The sequence below is a fragment of the Panthera uncia genome, chromosome B4 (assembly GCF_023721935.1).
Source record: "Panthera uncia isolate 11264 chromosome B4, Puncia_PCG_1.0, whole genome shotgun sequence".
Lineage (NCBI taxonomy): Eukaryota > Metazoa > Chordata > Mammalia > Carnivora > Felidae > Panthera > Panthera uncia.
In genome coordinates this window covers 62,462,285-62,476,873 of record NC_064809.1, presented here as the reverse complement: position 1 = coordinate 62,476,873, position 14,589 = coordinate 62,462,285, and the positions used below count along the sequence as shown (strand labels likewise).

General features: G+C 39.8%; 1 long non-coding RNA gene across 1 annotated transcript in view; it reads right to left on the bottom strand.

Annotated features, from left to right (window-relative positions):
- LOC125918937 (uncharacterized) overlaps window positions 1-4,289 on the bottom strand; it is a 47,385-nt gene extending 43,096 nt beyond the window's left edge. Inside the window, exon 1 of the long non-coding RNA XR_007456624.1 lies at window positions 4,068-4,289. This is a non-coding gene — a long non-coding RNA (uncharacterized LOC125918937). The remainder of the gene's footprint in view (window positions 1-4,067) is intronic.
- Between the last annotated feature and the right edge of the window lie 10,300 nt (window positions 4,290-14,589).

Genomic DNA, 14,589 nt, shown 5'->3' with positions numbered 1-14,589 from the left:
TGGCAAATTTGGTTTCTCCTGAGGGCTCTCTTCTTGGCTTACAGATGGCTGCCTTCTCATTGTGTCCTCATAGGGCTCTTTGTGTGCACTCATCCCTAGTATCTCTGTCTGTATGTCCTGATCTCCCCTTCTTATAAGAACACCAGTCAGATACGATTAGGGCCCACCCTCACAGATTCACTTTAACTTAATTAGTTTTTTAATGGCCCTATCTCCAAATACCATCATATTCTGAGGTTATGGAGGTTAGAGCTTCAACATATAAATTTTGGTGGAATACCATTCAGTCCATAACATTCTGCTCTCTGGATCCTCAAAATTTATATCTTTCTTATAGGCAAAATACAGTCACCCCTATAACAACAGCTCAAAAGTCTTGGGGCACTGGGGTGACTCAGTTAAGCATCAGACTCTTGGTTTCAGCTCAGGTCATGATCTCATGACTTCATGGGTTTAGCTGATTTTCAGGTGTAGTTGATCTTCGTGGGTGTAGAGCCTTCTTGAGATTCTCTCTCTCCCTCTCTTACTGCCCCTCCCTCAGTCACACACATGTTATCACTCACTCTCTCTCAAAATAAATAAATAAACTAAAAAAAAAAAGTCAACCCATTTCAGCATCACCCCGCACATCTCAGATCTCATCTACTAAATATTAGCTAAATTGGAGTACCCTGGTGGCTCAGTTGGTTAAGTATCCAACTCTTGATTTTGGTTTATGTCACTATCTCACGGTTTGTGGGTTTGAGCCCTGAGTCGGGTTCTGCGCTGATAGCACAAAGCCTTATTGGGATTCTCTCTCTCCATCTGTCTCTGCCCGTCTCCTGATTATGCTCTCTTGCCTTCTCAAAATAAATAAATAAACATTTAAAGAATAAAAATAAATATTATCTAAATCAAGTATAGGTGAGACTCAAGGTATGATTCATCTTGAGGCAAAAATTCCTCTCTATTGTCTGAAGATGTGAAATCAGACAAGTTATCCACTTCTGATATACAATGATGGGATAAGCAGGAAGCAGAAATTCCCAGTTCAAAAGGGTGAAGTCAGAAAGAACAAAGGAGTCACAAGTCCCAAGCAAGTTCATAAGTGCAGCAGAGTAAATTCCATTAGATTTTAAGGCTCAAGAATAAAATTCCTTGGTTTGATTCTCTGTCTTCTGGTCCCACCTGGGTGGTGGTCCTGCCTTTTTGGTCCACTGGGGCAGCAGCATCACCTAGAGGCCCTGGACAGTAGCTGTGCCCTGAAGGCCTTATCTGTAAATACCAGACACATTCTGAGGTACTGGGTTTAGGCTTCAACATTTGAGTTTTTCACAGAAGGGTACAATTCAATCCATGACGCCAGGCATAGCTTCTTTTCTTGCCACCATGGACACTTGTACATGGGTCCATTAAGCAAATGCTGGAGTAACTGGGGAAAGAAGGTTACTCATATGCAGAGGATAGGCCATCTTGTCTACCTGATTACTGACTCTTCCTCCAGAGTGGATGCCCGCTCGTGGCACTTACATGGGAAAAAAATATCTTCACATTCTATACCCTTTATGATAAGTCCATCCCCACACCTTTCTTCTTGTCCTCTTTTTGTCAATCTTCCAATCCTCTTGTTATCAAGTTTCTGTGTAACTGATCTACCATTAGTCATGAATTAGTGTAGATACAGATCTCAGGTCACCTCTCTTTTATGAAGTGCACAACCATTATATGATCCAGATTTCTGCCCCAGGGAGGGTTTCTCAACCACCTCAGAATTACCCTTCAGTGGAGCTATAGTGAAGTGGCCTTCCATTTTTGGCTTATGTCAGCATATCATGAGTCTCATTCACAAATCAGGTCTGCATTTTTTCTTATTCTGCTTTCTGGGCATAGAAAACTCCATATAAAACCTTAAATGTGAGGTGAAGACAAGACAGCAAATAGTATATGTAGTTACTACCAAGCAGCTCTGTCTCACCCACTCGTACAGTTTAACTGTACCTCTTCAATCTACTTGGGCCTTGTCTTATATATAATATTGCCATTATAAATAATGAAATGCTACAGCAATTAAATGTTGTTGTACCCATGTAATGTTCTGATTTGATCATCATGTCATTCTTAGTTTATGACTGGCAGTTTGAGTGAACTAAATACTTGGATGTTCCACATTTAAGGACCCAGTCTCTACCAGGTCCTAGGAGCAAGTGAAGAGCTACTTTTCAAGAGAAAAGTTGGGAGAAGAAGAGGGTGTGTACTTCTTCCAAAACTCTAGGGCTCTCTAACATGACTCTTCTATTAAGGTTTCCTGGAGGCTGAACGCATCATTTCTGCCTCCCAAAGACACTTCCAATACCATTGGGACTTCTGTCACCTGCACAAGTAACAGGGAATCTTGCACTGTACCCTAGACTTGCTACAATAACTTCTAACTCTGGGCTTTACTCAAAACTAGAAACCTTATGGGTTACGTGGTAAATGAGAGGGAGCAACACGTCAGACAGAATGTAGGTTGTCAGTTTAAAGAGGTCCTCCAAGTATGATGCTTCTTTCTCCCTTTGGTGCAATGCCACATTCAGCAACTTCTTTCATTTCAGAGGGAAATCCCAACATAGCCTCAAGCCACTGGACCCCTAGAAATCCACCACAGAGGTAGGTCTTGAATTGTGTGGGATTTATCTACTGTTCTCTGGCAGACTGTGTCCATAACGGTCAATCTTCTAGGAAAGGATAAGATAGAGAAGAATAAACACTATATATGGAGGAGAAAAAGATATAGTCCAGAGGTAAGATGGTAAAGGCTTATTGCTATCCCTGACACATGATGGCAAGCTGCTTTTGATTATCATTGCTAAAAGGAATTGGAAAGGATTATTTACTAGGTCATTAGCTCATACCAAGTGCCAGAGGCTATGTTGATTTGCTCCATAAGTACACCACACCCAGGATCACAGCTGTGATTGGCATCACTTTCTGGTTAAATTTCGGGTAATCTACAGGGGCACCTGGGTGGCTCGGTCAGTTAAGCTTAAGTGTCCAACTTCAGCTTAGGTCATGATCTCACGGATGGTGATTTCGAGCCCCGTGTTGGGCTCTGTGCTGACAGCTCAGAGCCTGGGGCCTGCTTCAGATTCTGTGTCTCCCTCTCTCTCTGCCCCTCTCCCACTCATGCTCTATCTCTCCCTCTCTTAAAAAATAAATAAACATTTAAAAAAAATTTTTAATTAAAAAAAAAAAGAAATTTCCAGTAATCTACAGCCATTTTCTAAAACACATGTGGCTTTTGCACCAACAGAGAATTAAGTGGGATTGTGGTAGAAATCACCACTCTGCATCTTTAAAGTGTATGTTGGTAATACAAATCTTTAGAATTTTCCCACTGAAGCGTAATAACTTTTGGAACACTATCTTAGTAGGCTTCTACTTGAACCTTCTTACTGTAATGGCCTTCACCCTATCAATCAAAGGACAGTTAATAAATATTCCTTTTTCATCATGTATTCTGAGAGGTAGGGAAGTAACTATAGGATGGCTCCATCACGACATTGGACCCACTGTGAAATTGATTCTGGTCAAGATTTGTCACCTGACCTCATAAGATCTAATACTGAATAGTGGACTTGGTGGATTTTGTTTGCTTTTGTTTTGTTTTATTTTATTTTGCTTATTTTGTGTCTCTGAGGATTAGATATTAGCTTCAATTCGAAACCAATATTAAATAACCCCAAAAGACATTTATCTTTTTTCAGTTTACAGTCATACTGGGCCCACTTGTCATTGGGGAAAACTTTACTAAAGATTCACAACTGTGATCATATTGCAGAATACTTTGGGGCTCCAAGTCTGTGAATTAGTTTAGTTCTACAAACTGGATAAGAGGTTGTGAATCCCCATTATAGTGACTTAAGTTAGGTTTTTGCCTATTAGACCTAGAATCACCATCTGAATATGCCAAATGGCATGTTGGTAGGCTGCCCTTGTATTTATTTCCTAAGGTCTTATGACCAATTATACATTGTCACATATCCCTATAGGTCATACACTCTGATTATTGCTTCATCTCTGTGGGTTATTCTGGTAATTGTACTCACCTTGTTACTGAAGCCTAAGGATTGCTATGCTTCTTCCACTTCTGTACCTCTTCATTCATTACATTTGAGATGAGAGTACTCTATTCCTTGGCGATATCCTTCACTGACATCTCCAGCTGGCAAAGTACAGCCACCAGAGAGCTTTATATGGATGTTGGTGTCCCCCTTACTAAAGCATTCTGTAATGCATTGATATAAGGATTATCTTCCAGGTTTGCCCAGGGAGGCATGTGGTTCACAGTGGGAAAGCAAATAAATCATAATAGATTCATGTCATCATTCTTGAAAATAAACAAATTACTATTATGACACCTAACCATGCCATCTCATAATAGCAGAAACACCTTTCCTAACACCCTTGTAGTCATCACACCTTAAGGCCCAGATATATTGGAGAAGCAGGAGATCCTTCTGACTTAAAGAATCTTCAAGTCAGTAAATGTTTGTTGAGGATCCTTGCTGTATTATGTACCATGCCAAATGCTAGGGAAAACTGGTTAAACACAAAACTCACATAGTTCTTGCTTTTGAGAAGCATGTTTTTGTTAACTTCATAGGACCAGTTAGAACCATGGGGTCAATATGGGCACCATCTCTAGACTTTTGCTGAGAAAACTTTTGCATGTATTGGAAAAATGACCCTCTACTCATATTCCAATACTATCTCCAACTCCTTTTTAATTCAAGGCCTTCTCCATTACAATCCATATCCCAAAATCAAAACATAGACTTAAGAGTAGACAAGGCACAGTATAGGCCTAGATATAAAATGGGAGGCCAATCAGAGATTCCAATTTAATCACATTTCATATCTCAGATAGGAGGAAAAGGGCTTCTCTTATTAATTAAGAAATTCCTTTGGGGGCACCTGGGTGGCTCAGTTGGGTAGGTGTCCAACTTTGGCTAAGGTCATGATCTCACAGTTTGTGAGTTCAAGCCCCATGTCAGGCCCTGTGCTGACAACTCAGAGCCTGGAGCCTGCCTCAGATTCTGTGTCTCCCTCTCTCTGTACCTCTCCCCCTTTCTGCTCATGCTCCGTCTCTCTACCTCTCTCAAAAATAAACATAAACAAATTTTTAAAAAGAAAGAAATTCCTTTGGAGATTAATGCGGAAGGAATGTAGGATGTACAAGAGGATATTCTCAATTCTAAGATCTGTTAACTTGGAATAACAACCTAGAAGAGACCTAAAGTTTTAGTCATCATGATGTTTCCTGGTTAGAGCAGAAAAAAAAAAAAAGAAGAAAAAAAAATTCGGTTTCTCTAGCCAATATATTTATAATCTTTCAGGAAAAACTTCCTATAAAGCAAAAGATTCATGTTTGACTACACAATACATATATATAATATATACATATATATGTATATATACATATATAATAAGCTCTTATAAATAATAAGAAAAAGTACAACAATTTAATAGAAAAATTGACAGAGGATGTGAACCTACTATTAACAAAAAAATAAATATTAATGGTATATAAACAAATAAGAAGATGTTCAACTGTATTCATAGTTAAACAAATGCAAATTAAAACAGCAAAATATCATTTTAACTTCGATAGATAAATTCATGGTGCTGGAGAATTTGTTGGAAAAGAGACATACTTATTGGAACTACAAATCTTTGCAGCTTCTTTGATGGGCAAATATTGGAAATATATATCAAAATTGGAAGCATGATACTGTTTGCTTCAGCCATGTCCCATTTGCTCTCTGCTCCATTTCCTACCCTCCTGCTCAGATTTATCTCACAGGGGCTGACTCCTGCAAACTACAGACCCCAGGCTCCTTTGCCCACTAGCTTCCAGGTAGATTCGGTCAATAGGAAGTACCAGCAAGAGATTGAAGAGCCAAAGAATAGAAGAAGCTAGTATGTTTCTTTTCCCTTTTCAATTCCAGGGCATTCCCAGCAGTGGCTGCATCTGACTCATGTATGACCCAGTGCCTGCCAGGCAGGACAATCCAACTCCCACAAAGTGCTTCTGGCTCCAGCCTCTGGTCATACTACCACCTCTTTGTCTCTCCAGTCCCTGGTGGCTTTATGTTGTTACAGATCTTTGAGTGACCTATTTGCTCTTTCAGGCTCCCTTCTATGTCTTTGAAACTGGCTCCCCATATTGAGTTCCCTCTATTAAAAGTAACCTGGAGTGTGATTTTAAATTTTTGTTTGTTTTGTTCTGTTTTTAAAATGTATTCTAACTGATATATTCTTTGACTTAGCAATTGTGGTAATTTTCCCTAAATTTTTAGATATGTGAGCACCTGTGGGCAAATACCTCAGTACAAGGATACTCAGTGAAGCATTGTTTTTAAGTGCAAATGCACAGAAATAAGCTAGATATTTACTGATTGGTAACTCATACAATAGAATACTGTACAGCTACTAAAAGGTATGAGGTAGATTTATAAATATGTTGATATGGAAAGATAGCCATGATACCATTAAAAGAAAATAACATGCAGAACAGTATGTATAGTGTAAGATTAAAAAAAAAAATACACATGTGCATTTATGTGTATCATGGCTGAGGGGTGCCTGGGTGGCTCAGTCAGTTAAACATCTGACTTCAGCTCAGGTCATGATCTCATGGTTTGTGGGTTCGAGCCCCACATTGGCCTCTTTGCTGATAGCTTAGAGCCTGGAGCCAGCTTCAGATTCTGTGTCTCCCTCTCTCTTTGCCCCTCCCTTGCTCACATTCTGTCTCTCTCTTTCTTTTAAAAATAAATAAACATTAAAAAACATTTTGTTTTTAATCATGGCTGAAGGACACTTCTCTAGAGACAGATTGCTTGGGATTACATCTCAGTTCTGTAACTTGATAACTGTGTGAACCTGGGCAATTTACATGAGCTTTCTCTTTCCTTATCTGTCCCTATTTCTTTACCTGTAAAATGGAGATAATAATTCTCATATTTTTTTGAATATTAAGTAAACTAATGCAAGAGTTGAAAAACATTAACCCATAGGCCAGATGTGGCTGTTGCTTGTTTTTATAAATAAGATTTTATTAGAACATAGTCACACTTGTTAGTTTATGTATTTTCTATAAATGGTGTCCTTCAGCAGGAGCAAAGATGGTGGTGTGGTAGGAGGACTGTAGACTTGCCTCATCCTTCAAACACAGCTAGATAACTACCAAATCATTATGAGTATCCAAGAAATTGACCTGACCACTGACAGAACAAGCTGCACAACTAGAGGAAGAGAGGAGGCCACATTAAAGAAGATAGGAAGTATGGGGATGCGGTTTAGGAGAAAGGGATCAAGGGTGCTGCTGAGGGGAGGGAGCCCTGGTCATGAAGAAAGGTAAGAGAGAGTGGAGCACGCAAGAATATAGACAAGAACACTTCTCCAAAGCCATTGGTGGGAAAATGAGAGGGGTTGCTTTTTGTGAGTTCTTGCAACCAGAGGGGTTTGAGGACTGGAGTTTTGGAGGTCCATGGGCTTGGCTGGGATAAAGACCTGAGGGTGTTGCCCTACTCCTTGAGAGAAAGAAAAGATTCTTTTATGAGAGAAAATCCATGCAAGGAGAGAAGACATGCAAGCCACCCCGGGCAGATGATGCAATCTGAGGATTGCCTAGAGCACATGGGTGAGATTTCCCTTCCTCTTAAATTTTTTTTATGTTTTATTTTTTATATTTGAGAGAGAGACAGAGAGACAGAGAGCGAGTAGGGGAGGGGCAGAGAGACAGAGTCAGAACCTAAAGCAGGCTCCAGGCTCTGAGCTGTCCACACAGAGCCGAACACAGGGCTTGAACTCACAAACTGTGAAATCATGACCTGAGCTGAAGTGGGACGCTTAACCAACTGAACCACCCAGGCACCCCTTCCTTCCTCTTGGAGCACATCTGTGAGAGGTTGCATTACCTCTCCATAGAAGAAGGAGCCAGGGGGCACCATTTCATTCCCTTGCCCCTCAGCATTGACAGAGAAACACGCTGCTGGGCGCAGCTAACTCAGACACTGGCTATTAAGCCTGCTTTCTCCAAATCCCAAGGCCCTGTGTTCTGGTGTGACCGCACTTCTGGCTCAAATCTGCATTGATCCTAGCACAGCAAGACCCTTAACCAGAAGACCAGTGCAGGTCCCCACCACAGCAGGTCCCTAAAGTTTGGAGTTTTAAAAGTCATCAGGCTTGGCTAGAATAGAACCCAGAATATACTGCACTGGTCCAAGCAGGCAAGCAACCTGGACACAGTGAGAGAACAGCAATTTGAAAAATGCCAAGGACACACGAGAGGAAATTATTTACTCTTCTGGGAGGGCTTCCCCAAGAGCAGCAACATGGACTCCCCTCTACAGGGACAAAGGAGATAGCAGGCACCATTTCCCTCCCCACCCTTCAGCATAAACCAACTAAACAGCACAGCAACCAACACTGGCTGCCTAAACTGGTTATACCAGGTCCTGCTCCCCTGTGCTCTGCTGGCTCTCCTTTTCTTGGGCAAGTGTGCTGTAGGACCAGTGCAGCAGGTCTCTTCCCCAGAAGATGAGCAGAAACCTCCACACACACCATATCCACTGACCACAGAGTTCTGCAAATCTTCAGGTTTTTATTTTTTTTAAATAAAATTTATTATTTATTTATTTATTTTTGAGAGAGACAGAGACAGAGACAGAGCACAAGTGGGGAAGGGAAAAGAGAGAGGGAGACACAGAATCTGAAGCAGGTTCTAAGCCATCAACACAGAGCCCAACCTGGGGCTCGAGCCCATGAGCTGTGTGATCAGCCTAAGTCGAAGTTGGATGCTCAACCGACTGAGACACCCAGGCACCCCTGCAAAGCTTTAGGTCTAATGGAAATAGCATCAGGTCTCATTTAAATAGCAGACCAGAGCACATACAGTTAAAACTCACCACACCCTGGCCAAGGTCCAAACATTCTTCATTGCAGGCAAGGAGAGCCTCTGCAGATGAGCCTCTGACCTCAGGGGCAGAGCAGTCAAAATATAGAAGTAGAGTGCATGCAGCAAATACCGAGACACTTCCTGAAGTATCAGGCCCTAGACATTACATGACCTCTTCTTCATAAAGCAATTACTCACAGGAGCAAGAAACATAACAGGATTTTCTAACACAGACAGAGACCCACACAAAATACTAAGATGGAGGAATTCTTCCTAAAATAAAGAACAAGAAAAGGTCATGGCCAGAGATCTAACTGAAACAGATACAATATGCCTGATACAGAATTTAAAGCAAAAGTCATACGGATACTCGCTGGGCTTGAGAAAAGCATGGAAGACTTCAGGGAGACACTTAATGCAGAAAAAAAGAGGTAAAAAACAATCAGGAAGAAATGAAAAATGCGATATCTGTGATTTGAAACCAACTGAAAGTAATGACCACAAGGATTGAAGAAGCAGAGGAATGAATAAGTTATATAGAAGATAGAATTATGTAAAATAATGAAGCTGAACAAAAGAGAGAAAGAACTGTGATCACAAGAATAGACTTAGAGAACTCACTGATTCCATCAAACATAATAACATTCATACATTGGAGTCTCAGAACAAGAAGAGGGAGAAAAGGGGCAGAAGGTTTATTTGGGGAAATAACAGCTGAAAAGTTTCCGAATCTGGGGAAGGAAACAGACATCCAAATCCAGGAGGCACAGAGACCTCCATTCAAAATCAGAGAAGCAGGCAAACACCAAGACATATCGTGGTTAAATTTGCAAAATATAGTGATAAAGAAAAAATCCTAAAAGCAGCAAGAAAAAGTAAATTCCTAACTTACAAGGGAAGACTCATAAGGTTAGCAGCAGATCTCTTCACAGAAACTGGCAAGCCACCAGGGAGTGGCATGATATATTCAACGTTACTGAATGGGAAAAATAGGCATCCAAGAACACTCTATCCAGAAAGGCTATCATTCAGAATAGAAAGGTAGTTTTCCAGACAAACAAAAACTAAAGGAGTTCGTGAGCACTAAGCCAGCCCTGCAAGAAATATTAAAAGTGATTCTTTGAGTGGTAAGGAAAGACCAAAAGCGATAAAAACTAAAAAGGAACAAAGAAATAATGTTCCTTATTAAGGAACAGAAATAATTATAAAACAAGTAATAAAATGGCACTAAATATATATCAAAAATTACTTTGAATGTAAACAAACTAAATGTTCCAATCAAAAGACATAGATTGTCAGAATGTATTAAAAAAAGACCCATCTATATGCTGCCAATAAAAGAATCATTTTACACCTAAAGACACCTGCAGATTGAAAGTGAAGGGATGGAGAAACATTTATCATGCAAATAAATCAACATCAAATAAAGCCAGAGTAGCAATACTTATCAGACAAACCAGATTTTTTTTTATTTGAGAGAGACAGAGAGAGAGCACGAGCTGTGGAGAGGGGCAGAAGTGTGTGTGTGGGAGAGAGAGAGAGAGAGAGAGAGAGAGAATCCAAGCAGGCTCCACATTCAGTACAGACCCCAACATGGGGATCAATCCTATGACCCTGGGATCATGACCTGAGTCAAAATCAAGGGTCAGATGCTTAACCAACTGAGGCATGCAGGCACACCAGACAAACTAGATTTTAAACCAAAGACTGTAACAAGAGATGAAGAAGGGCAATAATATCACAATAAAGGAGACTATCCAACAAGAAGATCTAACAATTGTAAACATTTATGTCCCTAACATAGAAATACCCAAATATATAAAACAATTAATAACAAACATAAAGGAACTCATTGATAATAATACAATAATAGTATGTGATTTTAAAACCCCCAGTTATATCAATGGACAGATCACTTCAGCAGAAAATCAACAAGGATACAATGGCTTTGAATGACACACTGCACCAGTTGGACTTAACAGATATATTCAGAACATTCCATCCTAAAGCAGCAGAATACACATTCTTTTTGAATGTATATGGAACATTCTCCAAAATAGATCACATACTAGATCACAAATCAGGGCTCAACAAATACCAAAAGACTGAGACCATACCATGCATATTTTCTGACCATGACACTATGAAAATTGAAGTCAACCACAAAAGAAAACATTTGGAAAGCCCACAAATACATGAAAGTTAAACAACATGCTACTAAAGAATGAATGGGTAAACCAGGAAATGAAAGAAGAAATTAAAAAAAATACATGGAAACAAATGAAAATGAAAATAGGACAGTTCAAAACTTTTGGGAGGTAGCAAAAGTGGTCATACAAGGGAAGTATATAGGAATACAGGCCTACCTACAAAAAAAATCTCAAATAAACAACCTAACCTTACATATAAAGGAGCTAGAAAAAGAATAACAAATGAAGCCTAAATCCAACAGAAGAAGGGAAATAATAAAGATTCTAGCAGAAATAAATGATATAGAAACTAAAAAAAAAAAAAAAAAAAAAGTAGAAAAGATCAATGAGACTAGGAGCTGGTTGAATGAAAAAGTTAATAAAATTGATAAACCCCTAGCCAGACTTACCAAAAAGAAAAGAGAAAGGACCCAAATAAATAAAATCAGAAATGAGAGAGGAGGAATAACAACCAACACCACAGAAATACAAACAATTATATAAGATTATTATTAAAATTTATATGCCCCCAAATCAGAAAATATGAAAGAAATGGATAAATTCCTAGAAACATATAAACCACCAGAATGAAAACAGGAAGAAATAGAAAACTTGGGGCACCTGGGTGGCTCAGTAGGTTGGGCGTCCGACTTTGGCTCAGGTCATGATCTCACAGTCCATGAGTTTGAGCCTCATGTCGGGCTCTGTGCTGACAGCTCAGAGCCTGGAGCCTGCTTCGGATTCTGTGTCTCCCTCTCTCTCTGTTCCTCCCCTGCTCATGTTCTGTCTCTCCCTCTGTCTCAAAAATAAATAAAAACATTTAAAAAATTAAAAAAAGAAAAAGAAAAAAGAAAACTTGAACAGACTGATCACCAGCAAAGAAATTGAATCAGTAATCAAAAATCTCCCAACAAAAGTCCAGGGCCAGATGGCTTCACAGGCAAATTATACCAAACATTTAAGTAAGAGTTAGTACCTATTCTTCCCAAACTGCCCCCAAAAAATAGAACTGGAAGGAAAACTTCCAAATCATGGAAATGAGGCCAACATTCCCCTGATTCCACAACCAGACAAAGACTCCACTAAAAAGGAGAACTCCAGGGGCGCCTGGGTGGCTCAGTCAGTTGAGCCTCCGACTTCGGCTCAGGTCATGATCTCATGGTTCATGAGTTCAAGCCCCGCGTCGGGCTCTGTGCTGACAGCTCAGAGCCTGGAGCCTACTTCCAATTCTGTGTCTCCCTCTCTCTCTGACCCTCCCCCGTTCATGCTCTGTCTGTCTCTGTCTCAAAGATAAATAAACATTAAAAAAAAAAAAAGAGAACTCCAGTATCCCTGATGAATATGGATGCAAAAATTCTCAACAAGATACTAACAAATTGAATCCAACAGTATATTAAAAGAATCACTCACGGGTGCCTGAGTGGCTCAGTCGGTTAAGCATCCGACTTCGGCGCAGGTCATGATCTCACGGTTTGTGAGTTTGAGCCCTGCATCGGGCTCTGTGCTAACAGCTCAGAGCCTGGAGCCTGCTTTGGATTCTGTGTCTCGCTCTCTCACTGTCCCTCCCCTGCTTATGCTCTGTCTCAAAAATAAGTAAAACATTAAAAAAAAAATCACTCATCAGATCAAGGGGATTTATTCCTGGGTTACAAGGTTGTTCAGTATTAGCAAATCAATTGACATGATACACCACATTAATAAAAGAAAGGATAAGAATCATATGACCTTCTCAATAGATGCAGAAAAAGCATTTGACAAAGTACAGCATCCATTCTTGACAAAAACCCTCATCAAAGTAGGGATAAAGGGAACATAGCTCAACATAATAAAGGCCATATATGAAAGACCCACAGCTAATATCCTCAATGGGGAAAACCTAAGAGCTTTTCCTGTATGACCAGGAACAAGACAGGGATGTCCACTCTTATCATTATTAAGATCTTATCTTATCTTAACATTGTACTGGAAGTCCTAGCCTCAGCAATCAGACAACGAAAAGAAATAAAAGGCATCCAAATTGGCAAGGAAGAAGTCAAACTTTCATTATTTGCAGACAATCTGATACTCTATGTAGAAAACCCAAAAGACTCCACCAAAAAATTGCTGGAATTGACACACAAGTTCAACAAAGTTTCAGGTACAAAAATCAATGTACATAAATCTGTTGCATTTCTATATATCAATAATGAAGCAGCAGAAAGAGAAATCAAGGAGTCAGTCACATTTACAATTTCACCAAAAACCATAAGATACCTAGGAATAAAGCTAACAAAAGAGGTAAAAGATCTGTACACTGAAAACTACAGAAAGCTTATGAAAGAAATTGAAGAAGGCACAAAGAAATGGAAAAACAGGGGTGCCTGGGTGGCTCAGCTGGTTAAGTGTCCAACTTTGACTCAGGTCATGATCTCGCAGTCTATGAGTTTGAGCCCTGCGTTGGGCTCTGTGTTGACAGCTTATAGTCTGGAGCCTGCTTCTGATTCTTTCTCCCTCTTTCTCTACCCTTCCTCTGCTTGCGCTCTGTTTCTCTCTCTCTCTCAAAAATAAATAAACATTAAAAAAAAAAGAAATGGAAAAACACTCCATGCTCATGGATTAGAAAAACAAACATTGTTTAAATGTCTGTACTACCCAAAGCAATCTACACATTTAATGTAATCCCTATCAAAATATCACCAGCATTTTTTCACAGAGCTAGAACAAACATTCCTAAAATTTGTATGGAACCACAAAAGACCCAAGCCAAAGCAATCTTGAAAAAGTAAAGCAAATCTGGGGACATCTTAATTCCAGACTTCAGGCTATATCACAAATCTGTACTGATCAAGACAGTAACAGTTTGGGGCTAGCACAAAAGGAGGCATATAGATCAATAGAACAACATAGACAATGCAGAAGTGGGGACACCTGGGTGGCTCATTCAGTTAAGGTTTAAACTCTTGGTTTCAGCTCAGGTCATGATCTCACAGGTTCATAAGTTTGAGCCCTGCACTGGGCTCCACGCTGACAGTGTGGAGCCTGCCTGGGATTCTATCTCTCCCTCTCTCTCTGCCCCTCCCTCCCTCCCTCTTTCTCCTTCAAGATAAACAAACTTAAAAAAAAAGAAAAGAAAAGAAAACCCAGAAGTGAACTCACAACTGTATAGTCAGTTAATCTTTGACAAAGCAGGAAAAGAATACCCAATGGAAAAAAGACAGCCTCTTTAACAAATAGTGTTGAGAAAACTGGACAGCAACACTCAGAAAAATGAAACTAGACCATTTTCTTACACCATACATCAAAATACATTCAAAATGGATGACGACCTAAAGGAAACCATAAAAATCCTAGAGAAGAACACAAACAGTAACTTCTTTGACATCAGCTGTAGCAACTTCTTTCTAGATATGTCTTCTGAGGCAAGGGAAACAAAAGCAAAAATAAACTATTGGGACTTCATCAAGATAAAAAGCTTCTGCACAGTGAAGGAAACAATCAACA